This window comes from Malus sylvestris, chromosome 17 (genome assembly GCF_916048215.2).
Source record: "Malus sylvestris chromosome 17, drMalSylv7.2, whole genome shotgun sequence".
In the NCBI taxonomy this organism is placed as follows: Eukaryota; Viridiplantae; Streptophyta; class Magnoliopsida; order Rosales; family Rosaceae; genus Malus; species Malus sylvestris.
In genome coordinates, this window is record NC_062276.1 from 6,705,631 (window position 1) to 6,718,681 (window position 13,051).

Consider the following 13,051-nt stretch of genomic DNA (forward strand, 5'->3'; position numbering starts at 1 on the left):
AACAATCTAGTCGTTCACTACTATTATATCAGGTACATTAATAATATTATATGACAGTATGACGGTCCCAATAAATCATATACCTGATAGCTTTGAATTTCGTTCAAAAGCCGTGTCAAAAGCATAAGTGAATTTGTAAGTGGATAACTTTGAGGGGACTTGAGGATCTCTAATCCTGGAGGTGTATCAAGCAGAAGAGCAGCTGAAAGAAGAATAGTCTGTGAAGCAATGGAGCTTTTGGCTACTTGGAGGTACTCAACAATTGACAAGGGATGCCCATTTCTGCTCCATTCTGCTTCATTTAACCAGCTTACAAATGTTTGATGCCACTAAATTCATTCGGCAAAGAGAGAAAAGAAGATTAAGTAACACATTTTATTATTTTTTTACAATTATGTGAACTGAATTATTTTACCAAAAATCTTACTAGATCCTGAAGAGAACTCTTTATGTCATATCCATTTTGTTTGAAGAATTGCCAAGAAATGTCATCAACAAAATCTTTTAGAGCCTTGAATATAGCTTTTCCATGTCCATCCAGTCCTTTTTCCTGCCATCTGTGTGATGTACACATTTAATTAGTTAAAAATAATAACAAGAGTTACTTTAAATTTCTATACGTGGATTATATATTTCCGCTTAGAACATGCATGCGAGATTCAAAACATAACCCGTGCACACAATAATCATACATTAATATTTGACAAAAAAAAAAAAAATCATACGTTAATATATTGTACCTCTCGACGGCATTGGCAAGAGCTTCCAATTCATTCATCGAACCTTCCTTGTCAAAAAAATCATCAGCAACTGTAACAAGAACTGCGGCTTTCACAACTGCGAGCCGTACATATGACAGGGAAAAATGTGATGCTGTTGAAGCAACTGCAAAATAACAGTACGCGGTTTTCTGTCGAGCAAACGCCATGTCAACAAGACCAATGTCCTTTGACCACCTGCATGATTAATTTTTCACCCACAACAGAAAAAGAAAAAGGTTTTCATGGTTGACTAATTCCAGTATTAAATTTTAAAAAAATGGAAATATAGAGATCGAGTGAGTACGAACCTTTCTAACTCCTTTAATTCATTTCTGAACATGGACTGCCGTAGTGTATAGTTCTCCATAGCAAGTTGTAGCAGCATGGCATTGCATTGACATGACAATCTGCAAGGTATTAATAAATTAAACTGCTTAATCAGTGATTTGACTGTCTTAATCTATTCAATTAATTAGTATTAATCTAATTACCTGCAGGATAAGCCCTTCCCTGTCCATGAACCAACAGGCTCTTTCCTCTCAATGAACTTCCTGTGCTCCAGATGATCCAACCGAGCAAGCCATGGAGTACCAATTTCATGCTTAATCTACTCAAGGGAGATATGCAACAAAATTAATTAGGAGATGATCATTAAATAACTAATTATAATGATTGAATATATTTTCTTATTGCAATTTTTATTATATTTATAGAAAACTTCATTTTAATCCTTAAAAAAGATGAGTTTTAGATTATAACCATATGTAAGATTAAAATCCAATTTTAGTCCCTAGCACATTTAATCATATCATTCATTAGTTGTATTTTGATGTTTTATTTTATCTTTTTATTTTTATTTTAATGTATTAATTACATTTAAATTTAATTTTTATTTCATTCATCAAAATATATTTTAATGTCTACGTTTAGGCAACTAAATTTTTTATAATATATATTCCGATAACAATTTTGTATGTTCATTTAGGTACATTAATACATTTGAATATTTTGGTATATCTATCGGTACAAACATGTATAGTTACATTGATTCAATATAATGCATTTCGATCAATATAATGCATTTCGTTACATACACTTTGATACACACATTTGATACATTAATTAAATTATTATTTCGGTAAATACATTTAGGTACATACATTTTGGTATTGATATTTAGGTACATACATTTTCGGTATTGACATTTAGGTTCGTACATTTTGGTACATACATTTCGGTATTGACATTTAGGTACATTAATTCAATATAATACATTTCAGTACATACATTTAGGTTCATTATAATATATTTCGGTATAATCATGTAGGTACAAATATTTTGGTACAAAAAAGTCAATTTTATATATTTTGTCACAATCATTTATGTACACTTATGTAGTATCTATATATTTTTGTATCACAATTTTTTTTTAATATTTTCTCATTTACGTTCATTTCTAATTAAAAAAATTAAATATGTGCATATTAATAAAATTAAAATTTAATATGGAGAGATTAAATAAAAATACACATTAAATAGAAAAATTGAATGTAAATTTTGATAAAAGTACACTCAAAAGATTAAATTGAATATTTAATCTAGCATCAGGTTTTTTTAAATTTTAATCTTTTACGAGAAATAATGTTCAAAAATCCCTTATATTTATTTTGAATAATATATACCTGGTCTTGCAAGTCATTCATACTAGTAGGCCCAACCAGATTCTTAGAATCTTTTAATGTTTCCTTTTCTAGTATTCTTTTAGAGAATTCCTTAACATCCTCAAGGTCACTTTCTCCTCTAAATGTCACATCAGTTGCCCTGTAGACATTATACATGGCACTCAGAAAAATTTCATGGTGCTCTTCTATGTACACCATTATATCTTCATCATGAAGGAACCAGCAGAACTTCCCTGCAAATATTAACAAATTTGGTATGTATATTAATAAATAAACTGATTTTTTTGATAAACAATATGACATATACAAAATTTTACAACGTATGTCAGAGTGTCACAACAGAGTTACAACATCATAACGAAACTAGAAACAACTAGGTTTCAAAGTCGTCACAAATATTATAATTTGAAAGCATGTACATATCAGCAATTAAGCATTAACTGATCCTTACGAGGAGATACTGTATAACCGTGAAGTCTGAGAAGTCGAAATGCGAGTGAATCTTTATATAGTTGTAATGGCATGGCGTGCTTTTCCTTGCTCTTTGGCTCTTCGCAGCTGATGTAACTTCTGGGTAAAAAAAATTAATTAATTAACCAGATTAATAGTGTGCGTATATTGCTTAATGATGAATATTAGGTCGTCACCTGTACACTTGTCCCAGCATACTTGTTATCTCTGCCATGAAATGCTCTGCCAGTCCCAGCCTCTCAATCCGATTAACAAGACAAACCCTTAGAAGGTCTTCATCCATGGGGTAGATCGCTGGAACTGTACACGTATACTAGAGTTGTATTACTCTTTGAGTTCATGTGGTTAATTTTGTCAATTTTTTTTACAGATGCTAAAATAATCTACATTACTTGTAAATATGGGGAGGGATATTCGAACACGAGACTTTGGGTGCAAGGACGAATGTTGTTTAACCAACTAAGTTACAAACCACTTGTGTGGTTAACTTGTCATTTAATGATTTTTTTTTTTTTTGTTTGGTAAAGTGTATATCAAAAATTCTACAATGCTACCGAGTGTACGATAACTTAACTTTTTAAACGTGAGATCTTTATATTTATATTTATATTTTAAGAACAGTTTAACAGTTAAAAGAATAATATAGTATACTCAGACATATCTCGTGTGTGTGTGTACATAATAGTGTTATGACATTTGTACAGGTGACAGCACATTACGCTTCGTAGACCAAAAATCACATCATAGGAAGAAAAAAACAAAACATAAACAAACATTATTGGGAATCTGGGCAATAGTTGGAGTTGAATTGCATGCATGTATGTCCTACGTACCTGAGAACCCGCATCTCTTGACAATAGAATTCAATTTGGACAAGAACACCTTGCGTCCTGTCTTCATAAAAGCATATGCAATAGCTGATGGGGATTGGATTAACAGCTCATCTTCCTCACTTTGGCATAGTAGTAGAGTCTTATTGAGGTTAATATCATATGCTTCAGGCAAAGCTTCCAGGTATTGCATGAGTTCTAGTGAACAGTACTGTTGCTGACCACCACTTTGCACCAACCTGCCCAACGAAAACTAGATTAAATATTTAGGCGTCAATTTGATAAAAATTTCGACAAAAACTAGATTCAATAAGCTTTTGATTTGATATAGGAAGAAAGTGCAGCAGTGTGGGAGGAGGCAGAAATACACATGTAGTGCAATAGAAAATGAAAACCAAAACTAAAAAAGAAAATCTATGATAAAATTCTTTTCTATGTTTAATTTTCATGTTGTGTATCATTTAATGTGTATTTCTTCCATGTTCTACCCACCATTGATTAATCACCTATCCTTATTCATCCCTAATTTCTTTCTTGTATTTTATCTTTATTTCTAAATAGATTATAAAAACAAAAAACTATATATACCTATGCATTTGGAATATTTGTTGTCTCTTTTGGAAGACTTGTTCTACCAGTGCTGTTGAACCATGAGAAAAATGAACATGCAGTCCTTTGCTCTCTGCAAGTTCCACCATTGCTGGGAAAACAATCACAAACCACTCAAGAAAAGAATTATTTTGCTCTTCCAGTAGCTTCTCTGTACTTGCATGGATGAATGCCAGCCCTAAACAATAAACATAGGAAAAAATCGTAACAACCAATTATTCCAACTGCATAAACGGGTATTTTCGACAGTAAATTTTTCCGGGGTTTGCGAAATTTGATCAACTACTTTTTTTTTTTACGTACCTTTCTGAATGGCATCATGGCCAACATCCCATGTGGCAAGTGCAACAATGCAAGCAAGAGTTGAAGTGAGGGACTCTATGGTTGGAACGTGGTCATCATCTCCCCAAAAGCCTCCTGTGGTTTGGTGTTCGACCACCCAGTCCAAGCATCCTTTGAACAAGGGTTCATCTGATCCTCGGTGAGGATTCGGAATCATTGACAGCCACGCAATGTCGTAAGGAGAAGGAGGAACAAGAGAAACAAGATCAAAATCAGGTGAAAACAATTCCTGTTTAACTTTCATTACAAGATTCTTAACCATAGTTTCTTGAGAATCCATGCGATATTGTGTTTTTAGATACTGACACACTCACAGATACTTAGGTACGTACACTTGTTTTTTGCTTTTGTTATGTCTTGCAGATCAAGCATATAATTTCTGTGGTATTTATAGAGAGCTACAAGCATACACAAACTAATTTCCCGCGTGCGTAAACCAAAAAATATCATACACTACTTTTGTTCTCAATACAATGTTTCGAAACAATTGTGGCAGTCATTAGAGTCAGTTGAAGTCAACCCATTTGGTACATAGTTCACAATGGCATTCCGATAATAACACCACTACATGGATACATAGGTTTCGTTTGGAAATACTTTTAAAATGACTGAAAGCATCTTTAGTGGAAACATTTTTGAAATCAATTATTAATAAAATCTCAAAGATCAGATATTTTGAGAAATGTTGTTGTCACGCTCTCAGACTATCAAAGACTAGAGCTAAAAAAACCATTCGACCATGTAAGAGGGGGCTAAAAAAAGAGAGAAAAAGAGATATGTAAGGCCATCTCCAACCGAATGCTGGCTAGATAGCTCGTTTTAATCCTCTGTCCCTCCAAGAAATTAATATTTTAATGAACAGTACATGGTCATATTTGCCTCCATCTCCAATCAAGGGCTATATGGCTCGTTTTAGCCTTGTCACAAAAAACTATCTCCAACCAAGGGCCAAACATAATTTATTATTTAAATTTATGTGAAGAATTGAAATAGAATGAAGTGAGATAGTATGGATGGTGAAAATTATGTGAGAAATTGTGTATTTATAGGAAAAAAAAAAGAATTTTTTAAATTCATAAAAAAATAAAAAGGCCCAAAAAAAAAATTCCTACCATTCCTATCGGATATAACCGACAATAAATAAATACAATCCTGTCAGATATAACCAACAGGAATAATGCAAAATCCAACCCTGCCGATTGGCCCTTTGGCCTTTTCAGATTCTATGGGGCCCATGAGCCCTCTAGCCTATCTCTCTGTTGGAGACGATTTTCGGACTATTTTCGGCCCTTCGGTTGTAGATGGCCTAAGTAGTTGAGCCTTTTTCCTTCTTTTTCACCATGAATTGACCCCATTCATTGCATTTTTTTTGCTTTAAAATGGCTTTGTTTGGGCATCCTATCCCATTTTTTTCATTTTTTTCTTCATATGAGGGGCCAAAAGCACTTTAATCCATACTAAAAGCATTTCTAAACGAGCCCATAATCACTTTGTTAGATTTAGGTTTTCTTCTCGTCGTGACTATTTTGACTTCTAGTACAACCCAACTGAAAATGTATGCTAAACTTTCTATCACACCATTTGAATTAGTATAACTCATTAATCCACGAGCTAGCCACGAGTTTGAATTTCACGAATCTAAGATATAGTATACTAAATTATATAAGACTTATTATAGCATGAGTTAATTTAAAACACGAAACTCCCAATTAAAACAAGTTTAGTTCTAAATTCTAGTTCTCTCCTATTTTTTTTTTCTTTCCTTCCAATTAAAACAAGTTTAGTTCTATTTAGTTCTAGTTCTCTCCTTAATTTAGACACGGAACTCTTAATTAAAACTGTTACATGTAGAAAAGGTCGCTCCACATTAATTTAGTGATTCGACCGATCAAGTCATTATCTTCTCTCGCTGGCATATGTCAATTTTTGTGTGCGTGTGTGTAGTGTTTATTCAAGACCGGACACAGTATTAGTACCCGAGGGCCTGACAGAGGCATGTTAATCATGATTATTAGAAAAATCTGCGCCGGTTCTTTCTTCGTGCTTCTTGGTCAACAAGCATACTAGTACAATTATAAGTACTTCCTAATGAATTAACCTACCTAACTTAATACGCTTGTAACCTGCAATTAGTGCCGTTTTGTATTTTTCACAAAAATAAAATAAAAGTCGATGCCCGAGGGCTAAGGGTATCTGGCCTACATATATCTGGCCGACATATATGGATTTTTCAACGTGGTAACACTTTATTCTGTGTGAACACAAGGTACAACGTAATGTAGCAGAGTAGACACGTAGTAGGAGGCTAGTACTAGTGACTCCATAGTCATGACATTCGATTTTGCCTCAAGGGTAACATTTGATGTTAAAATTAAAAAAAAATGTTATGCTTACTGTATGGAAATGTATTTTTCATACGATATATGTACCATCTTTTTAATATAGATAGAATGGACATGTGTTGGTGGGTCAATATCTTAATTAGAGAGGTGGGACAAATATAAGTGCAACATTACTCTTATGAATAATCTTTTCAATTTCATTTCAAATGCAATAGAGAATGTATTCAATTGAAATTTTGAGAGATTTAACAGAATTTATGAATTCTTGGATTTTGATGGAGTTTAATTGATTTGTAGAAATTCTACATAAAATTTTGATTCAATTCGTTTGAAATCTCAAGGGGGAGGTGAGATTGTGCATTCTTCAAATACGTTATGAAATCTCTCCAATTTCTTCAAATTCCTCACCTTTTAAAAATAAATCCCTTTTTTTTAATAAACGATTTTATCTACATTAAGGGGGTGAAGGGTGGGCTTAGCTTCATGGTGGGCTAGCAATAGTGTGGTTCATATTCACATTCGACGAGAATCAAACCTAAAAATTCTCATTTATAAGTGTAAAGAAATACCACTAGACTGTTGAACTAAGTGGTAAATAAACGATAAATCATTAATTGAATACCTCTGAAATGTTATAAACTTCTTTAAAATTCTAATTGAGTACACTTAGATTTTTTAAGTATTTTAATAAACTATCATAAAGTTCTGATTGAATACACATTAAATTTTAAAGAAACATTTAATATTCTAATTAAATATTCCTCAATTTATTAAAATAATTAAAATTCTTTAAAATCCCTATTGAATATGCCTCACTTTACTTGATAATTATTTTGTTCTCAATTTTTCTAACTTTTATGTACTAGAGGTATGATAGCTAATTAAGTATACCCAAGTATAGGTACGTACTTAGTGGCCATAATAGCGGAGATCGATTAAATGCACAAAAGCATACCCAAAAATAAGTACTTTTCTGAATATGGAAGTGGTCCTTGATTTATGGCCACAGTTTTTATAACTATATACATCACTAGAATTTAAAAAAAAAAAAAAAAAAACAGTTGGTGATTTTGCCATAGAAGTTCACCTTTTTGAGGATCGAAAAATCTCACGCAAGCATTTTAGTCTTCGTTGGCTACCATCATGCAATTCACTAATACTAAGACTCATTACCAACCACTGGACCACCCCTGCTATAGTTATATACATCACTAGATTTGTTTTTTTTTAACAGCGATATTATCTAGACTAAAGGAGAAAGAGATGGTTTAAGCTTCATAATAGGGTTTCAATAGTGAGAATCGACTTAAAACTTTTCACTTATAAATAAAGAAAAATATCACTACACTTAAATTAAGTGTGTGTGAATCTGACATTTGCAGGCGGCCGGAAAATGCGAGGATTGAGACTTGACATTTGCGGGCGGCCGGCCAATGCGAGGATTGAGAATAGTGCAAAAGGCAGTCTTAATCATGTTGAAGGAAAAGTCACAAAATGTGACTAGCTACCGTCTGATTCATTTTATCTTTTGCTTGCGTCTAAAGTCTCCTATATATTTTTCAGCGTGTGTCGTGACCCATGATTCCATGTGGGCTAACTGAAGGAGGAAGTCCAACAAAACAACTCCAGCCCATCCAAATCAGCAGGGCAATTCGGTGGGTCCAACCCCCTAAACCAAGTAATCAGGCCATTCTCGCCCGCCTGTACACCTAAAGCGATATGACGTCAGGCTGACGTGTAAGGGTGACTTCAGCATCACGTTAGTCACGGAAGATGTCGTCTTCACAACCATTTTCCCCTTTCTGCAAAATCCCAAAAACCCAATACTTATAAAAAAAATAAAAAAATAAAAAAAACCCAAATAATTACAATCACAAATAAGGATGGGCGGGGTTCGGTTTGGTGCGGTTTTGAGTGAAACCAAAACCACAACCGCAAGTTTTTGCTGTTTGGTTCAGTGCGGTTTTGAGGCTAAAACCGAAATGAAACCAAACCATTTGGTTCAGTTCAATTTGATTTCAAACGGTTTTGGTTTGGTTTTATTATTTGAAAAAACTATTATGGTTACCTAGTTAATGACAACAAAACTCACATCCACCACAACAAAATAATTCAACTTGAGGCAACCAAGTTAATAAATTCATGTTCACAAATCCAAAATACAAGTGCAGTTTGAAGAGCACTGCCCCAAATCGGTTCAAATTTAGGAAGAAAGCCAAAGCCTTCCCACAAAAAGTCAGACTGTAATTGTAGATGAGATTGTCAAGGACTTGCCCAACAGACGATCTGTTTAATTACTTCCTTGCCTCGCTACATCACAAATTCATGATTGGCGTAAGTTTAGGGTTTGATACCATCACAAATTCACATTACCCAGTTGATGACAATAGAATTCATAGCACAACAAAATAATTCTACTCAATGAAAATAACCAATTAGAATTTAACATTTAATAAAGGTATGCGGCTTCGGTTTCGGAGGGCCGGAACCGAAACCAAACCATTTTCCCCTATTCGGTTCGGTTTCAAATCGAAACCGTTTTGAAACCGCAAAACCAAACCGTTCGGTGCGATTCGATTTGGTTTATGTTTCGATTGCGGTTTTCGGTTTCAAGTGCCCACCCCTAATCACAAAACCCAATTCATTTTCATAATTTCTACAAAAAAAAAAAAACAAAATCGAGAAATAAAAAATCCAAGAAACAACGGAAATATCATACATCGTGTGAATCGTGGGCAGGGGATTGGACTGGTAAAGAGCAAGGAACAGGAAACAGGCACTACAACGAAGTGTCTGAATCTACAAACCTATTTGAATCTGAATGCACAATCACAGAGCAGGAAACAGACATTGTGTTGCAGTGTTCGAAAAATGGAGGTTAAAGGTGGTGGGAGGCGGGGAGGTTGAAGTCTGAAGGTGGTGGGAGGCGCGATTTACAATGAAGGAGATGGAAAAGTTTGGTGTTTTAAATGGTAATAGCATCATTTGTAATTTTAATTTGATTGAGGTATTTTAATGTATCTTAAAGTCTCATTGACCTATTTATAATTCCAATAAATTTGATTGACCTATTGTTAATATCGTAACTTTTAATTAATTTTATACAAAATCACCCTTAATTTTATTTAACATTCTTCAAACTTGAAAGACTCAATTAATGTACCTAAATGTTAGTGCCAAAATGTGTGTACTGAAATATATTATATTGAACTAATGTATTTAAATGTTGGTAATAAAATGTATGTATCAAAATATATGCACCGAAATATATTATATTAAACTAATGTACCTAAATGTGTGTATTGAAATGTATGCACCTAAATGTTAGTACCAAAATGTATTATATTTAATTAATGTACCTAAATGTTTGTATCGAAATATATGTACCAAAATGTGTGTCCTAAATGTATGCACCAAAATGTAATATAATGAATTTAATGTACCTAAATGAAGAAGACAAAGTACATTGAAATATATTGTATAACAAAAATTAGTTTATCTAAATGTTTATAACAAAATATATTACGATAAATGAAATGAAAATGAAATCAAATTAATACATTAAAAATTAGGAAGAAAAAGAGAAATAATTAAAAAATCAAAATATAATTAATAAATGAGGTTATTAATGTATCAAGGGACTAAAATTAGATTTCGATCTTACTCATGCTTTTAATCTAAACGTTATTTTTGCCATAGATTAAAATGAAGTTTTCTATATTCATTATCTAAACTACCTATTAGATAATGGATACTATGGCAGCCATGGAACTGTAGGAACACTATGGTGTTTGAAAAGAAGAATGTTCATCCCATGGATGCAGTAATGATATTACAACAACATTGAGATGAGTTTTAGGAGATGAAAAATGGGCAATGATGGTAGATGTAGTGAGGCATCCACGCTTATTTCTACATCTTTTCCCACATCTTGAGAACGGTGACCTTTTCGTATACTTAAGCTTAATTGTGATCACTGGCGGAGCTACACCTACGGCTACAGTGGGCTGTAGCCTAGGGAGGATTTTAACAAACGGCTGGTATAATAGTTTATATATGAGTTTGTTGTTGCTTATTGTATGTATAATAGCCCACCAAAATCCTGCCAAAATTATTAGTTAATGTATTTCTTAATTTATAAATAATACTTTTATTACCTTATATATTATTTTATTATTTTTAGGCTAAAAGTAAAAATGGTAAATTAATACATAATTAGGTTTCTCCTATTCCCCATGCTTTTTACCCTATTCGTTCAAAACAAAAAAAATTAAACCCTCTACCCTAAGAAAAGAAAAACTATGAATCACCATAAAATTATTTTCTAATGAAATTCAACACTAGGTATGCTCTTCATGTCTTCATTTAACTTATTTCTTGATTCAATTATTAGGTTAATTTTTTTTTAGTCCTTGAATTTGTCTATTAGGGTTAAAGATTATGGGAATAGTCCATGTTTCATGGTTCTTGTATTTGTAACTAATAAAAAGGGCTCAACAACAATATCGATTCTAATAATAACAAAAGATTTCAATTTCATTCCATATATCTACGGCACGACTTGAATTGGTATCCCCTGACCTTTTTTTCTTTTGGGTACTTGTTATCAACAAAAGTGATAATATTTGTTCTCTTTCTATTGCTTTTTTGTATGCATGTTTTATTTGTGTAAAAATTAGTTGGAAAGTAATTAATAAACTTGTTTGGATTAGTACTTCATGTTCTTACTTTTACGTAGATTACTATATAATTTTATGTAGGCAAAAAAAAAATTCATAAGATTACATGCTAATAATTTTAGTTAGCCCACCCAAGAAAAATTTTCTGGCTCCGCTATTGATTGTGATGGAGCATGGAGCAAGGGGAGAGGGAGCTTTGCATGGGTAGTAAGGGATTTTATAGGTATTTTTCTGGGGGCGGGTGGTTTCGGGAACTTTCCTTGCAATCCCAGTTTAATGGCGGAAGCGGAAGCAATAAGGGCGGCTATTTTTTCATGTGTGGAGAAAAGATTTTCCGATATACAGTTGGAGTCAGATTTTAAGTGTCTTGTGGGGATGATTACTGGTGCTTTGCACCAAAGGCTATGCTTGAAGGTATCTTGATGCAATAGGGTGTGTATTCAATTGAAATTTTGAGTGATTTAAAAGAATTTATAAATTCATGGATTTTGATGGGTTTAATTGATTTGTATAAATTCTACGTAAAATTTTGATTTAATTCCTTCGAAATTTTAGGGGGAGAGGTGAGATTGTGTATTCTTCAAATACATTATGAAATCTCTCAAATTTCTTCAAATTCCTCACCTTTAAAATAAATTAAAATAAATTCTTTTTTTTTAATAAACGATATTATCTATAATAAGGGGGAAAATGATGGGCTTAATCTCAAGCTAGCAATAATATGATTTAAATTCGCTTTCTCATTTACAAGTGAATAGAAATTCCACTCAACCTAAATTAAGCACGTGTGAATCTGATATTTGGAGGCGGCCGGCAAATGCGAGGATTGAGACTAGTGCACGTGAGAGTCTTAATCATGTTGAAGGAAAAGTCACAAAATGTCTATTCATTATGTCTTTTGCTTGCTTCCAAAGTCTCCAACATATTTTTCCGCTTGTGTCGTGACCCATGGTTCCATGTGGGCAACAAAACAACTCCAAAGTCCAAGCCCATCCAAATCAGCAGGGCCATTCGATGGGCGGTGGGCACCTGTACACCTAAAGCGATATGATGTCGGGCTGCCACGTAAGGGTGATTAGTCACGGAAGATGTCGTCTTCACAACCACTTCTCCTTTATGCAAAATCCCAATATACCAATACTTAGAGCAGTTCCACTCCCAACACAAATACGCCAGCACCCATCGTATTTATCCACTCAGTGAACAGTGATAGATCCCAATGAATAGTAATGGGTCAAATGCATCTCCACCTCTAAAAAAATGCACTGGCACAAACGATCTCTACCCCTACAAAATGCATTGGCACCCAACCCATTTTAAATTTTTTAATTTTTT

General features: G+C 33.3%; 1 pseudogene; it reads right to left on the reverse strand.

Annotated features, from left to right (window-relative positions):
* The window catches only part of LOC126610089 (S-linalool synthase-like), a 58,276-nt pseudogene that overhangs the window by 1,073 nt on the left and 44,152 nt on the right, over positions 1–13,051 (reverse strand).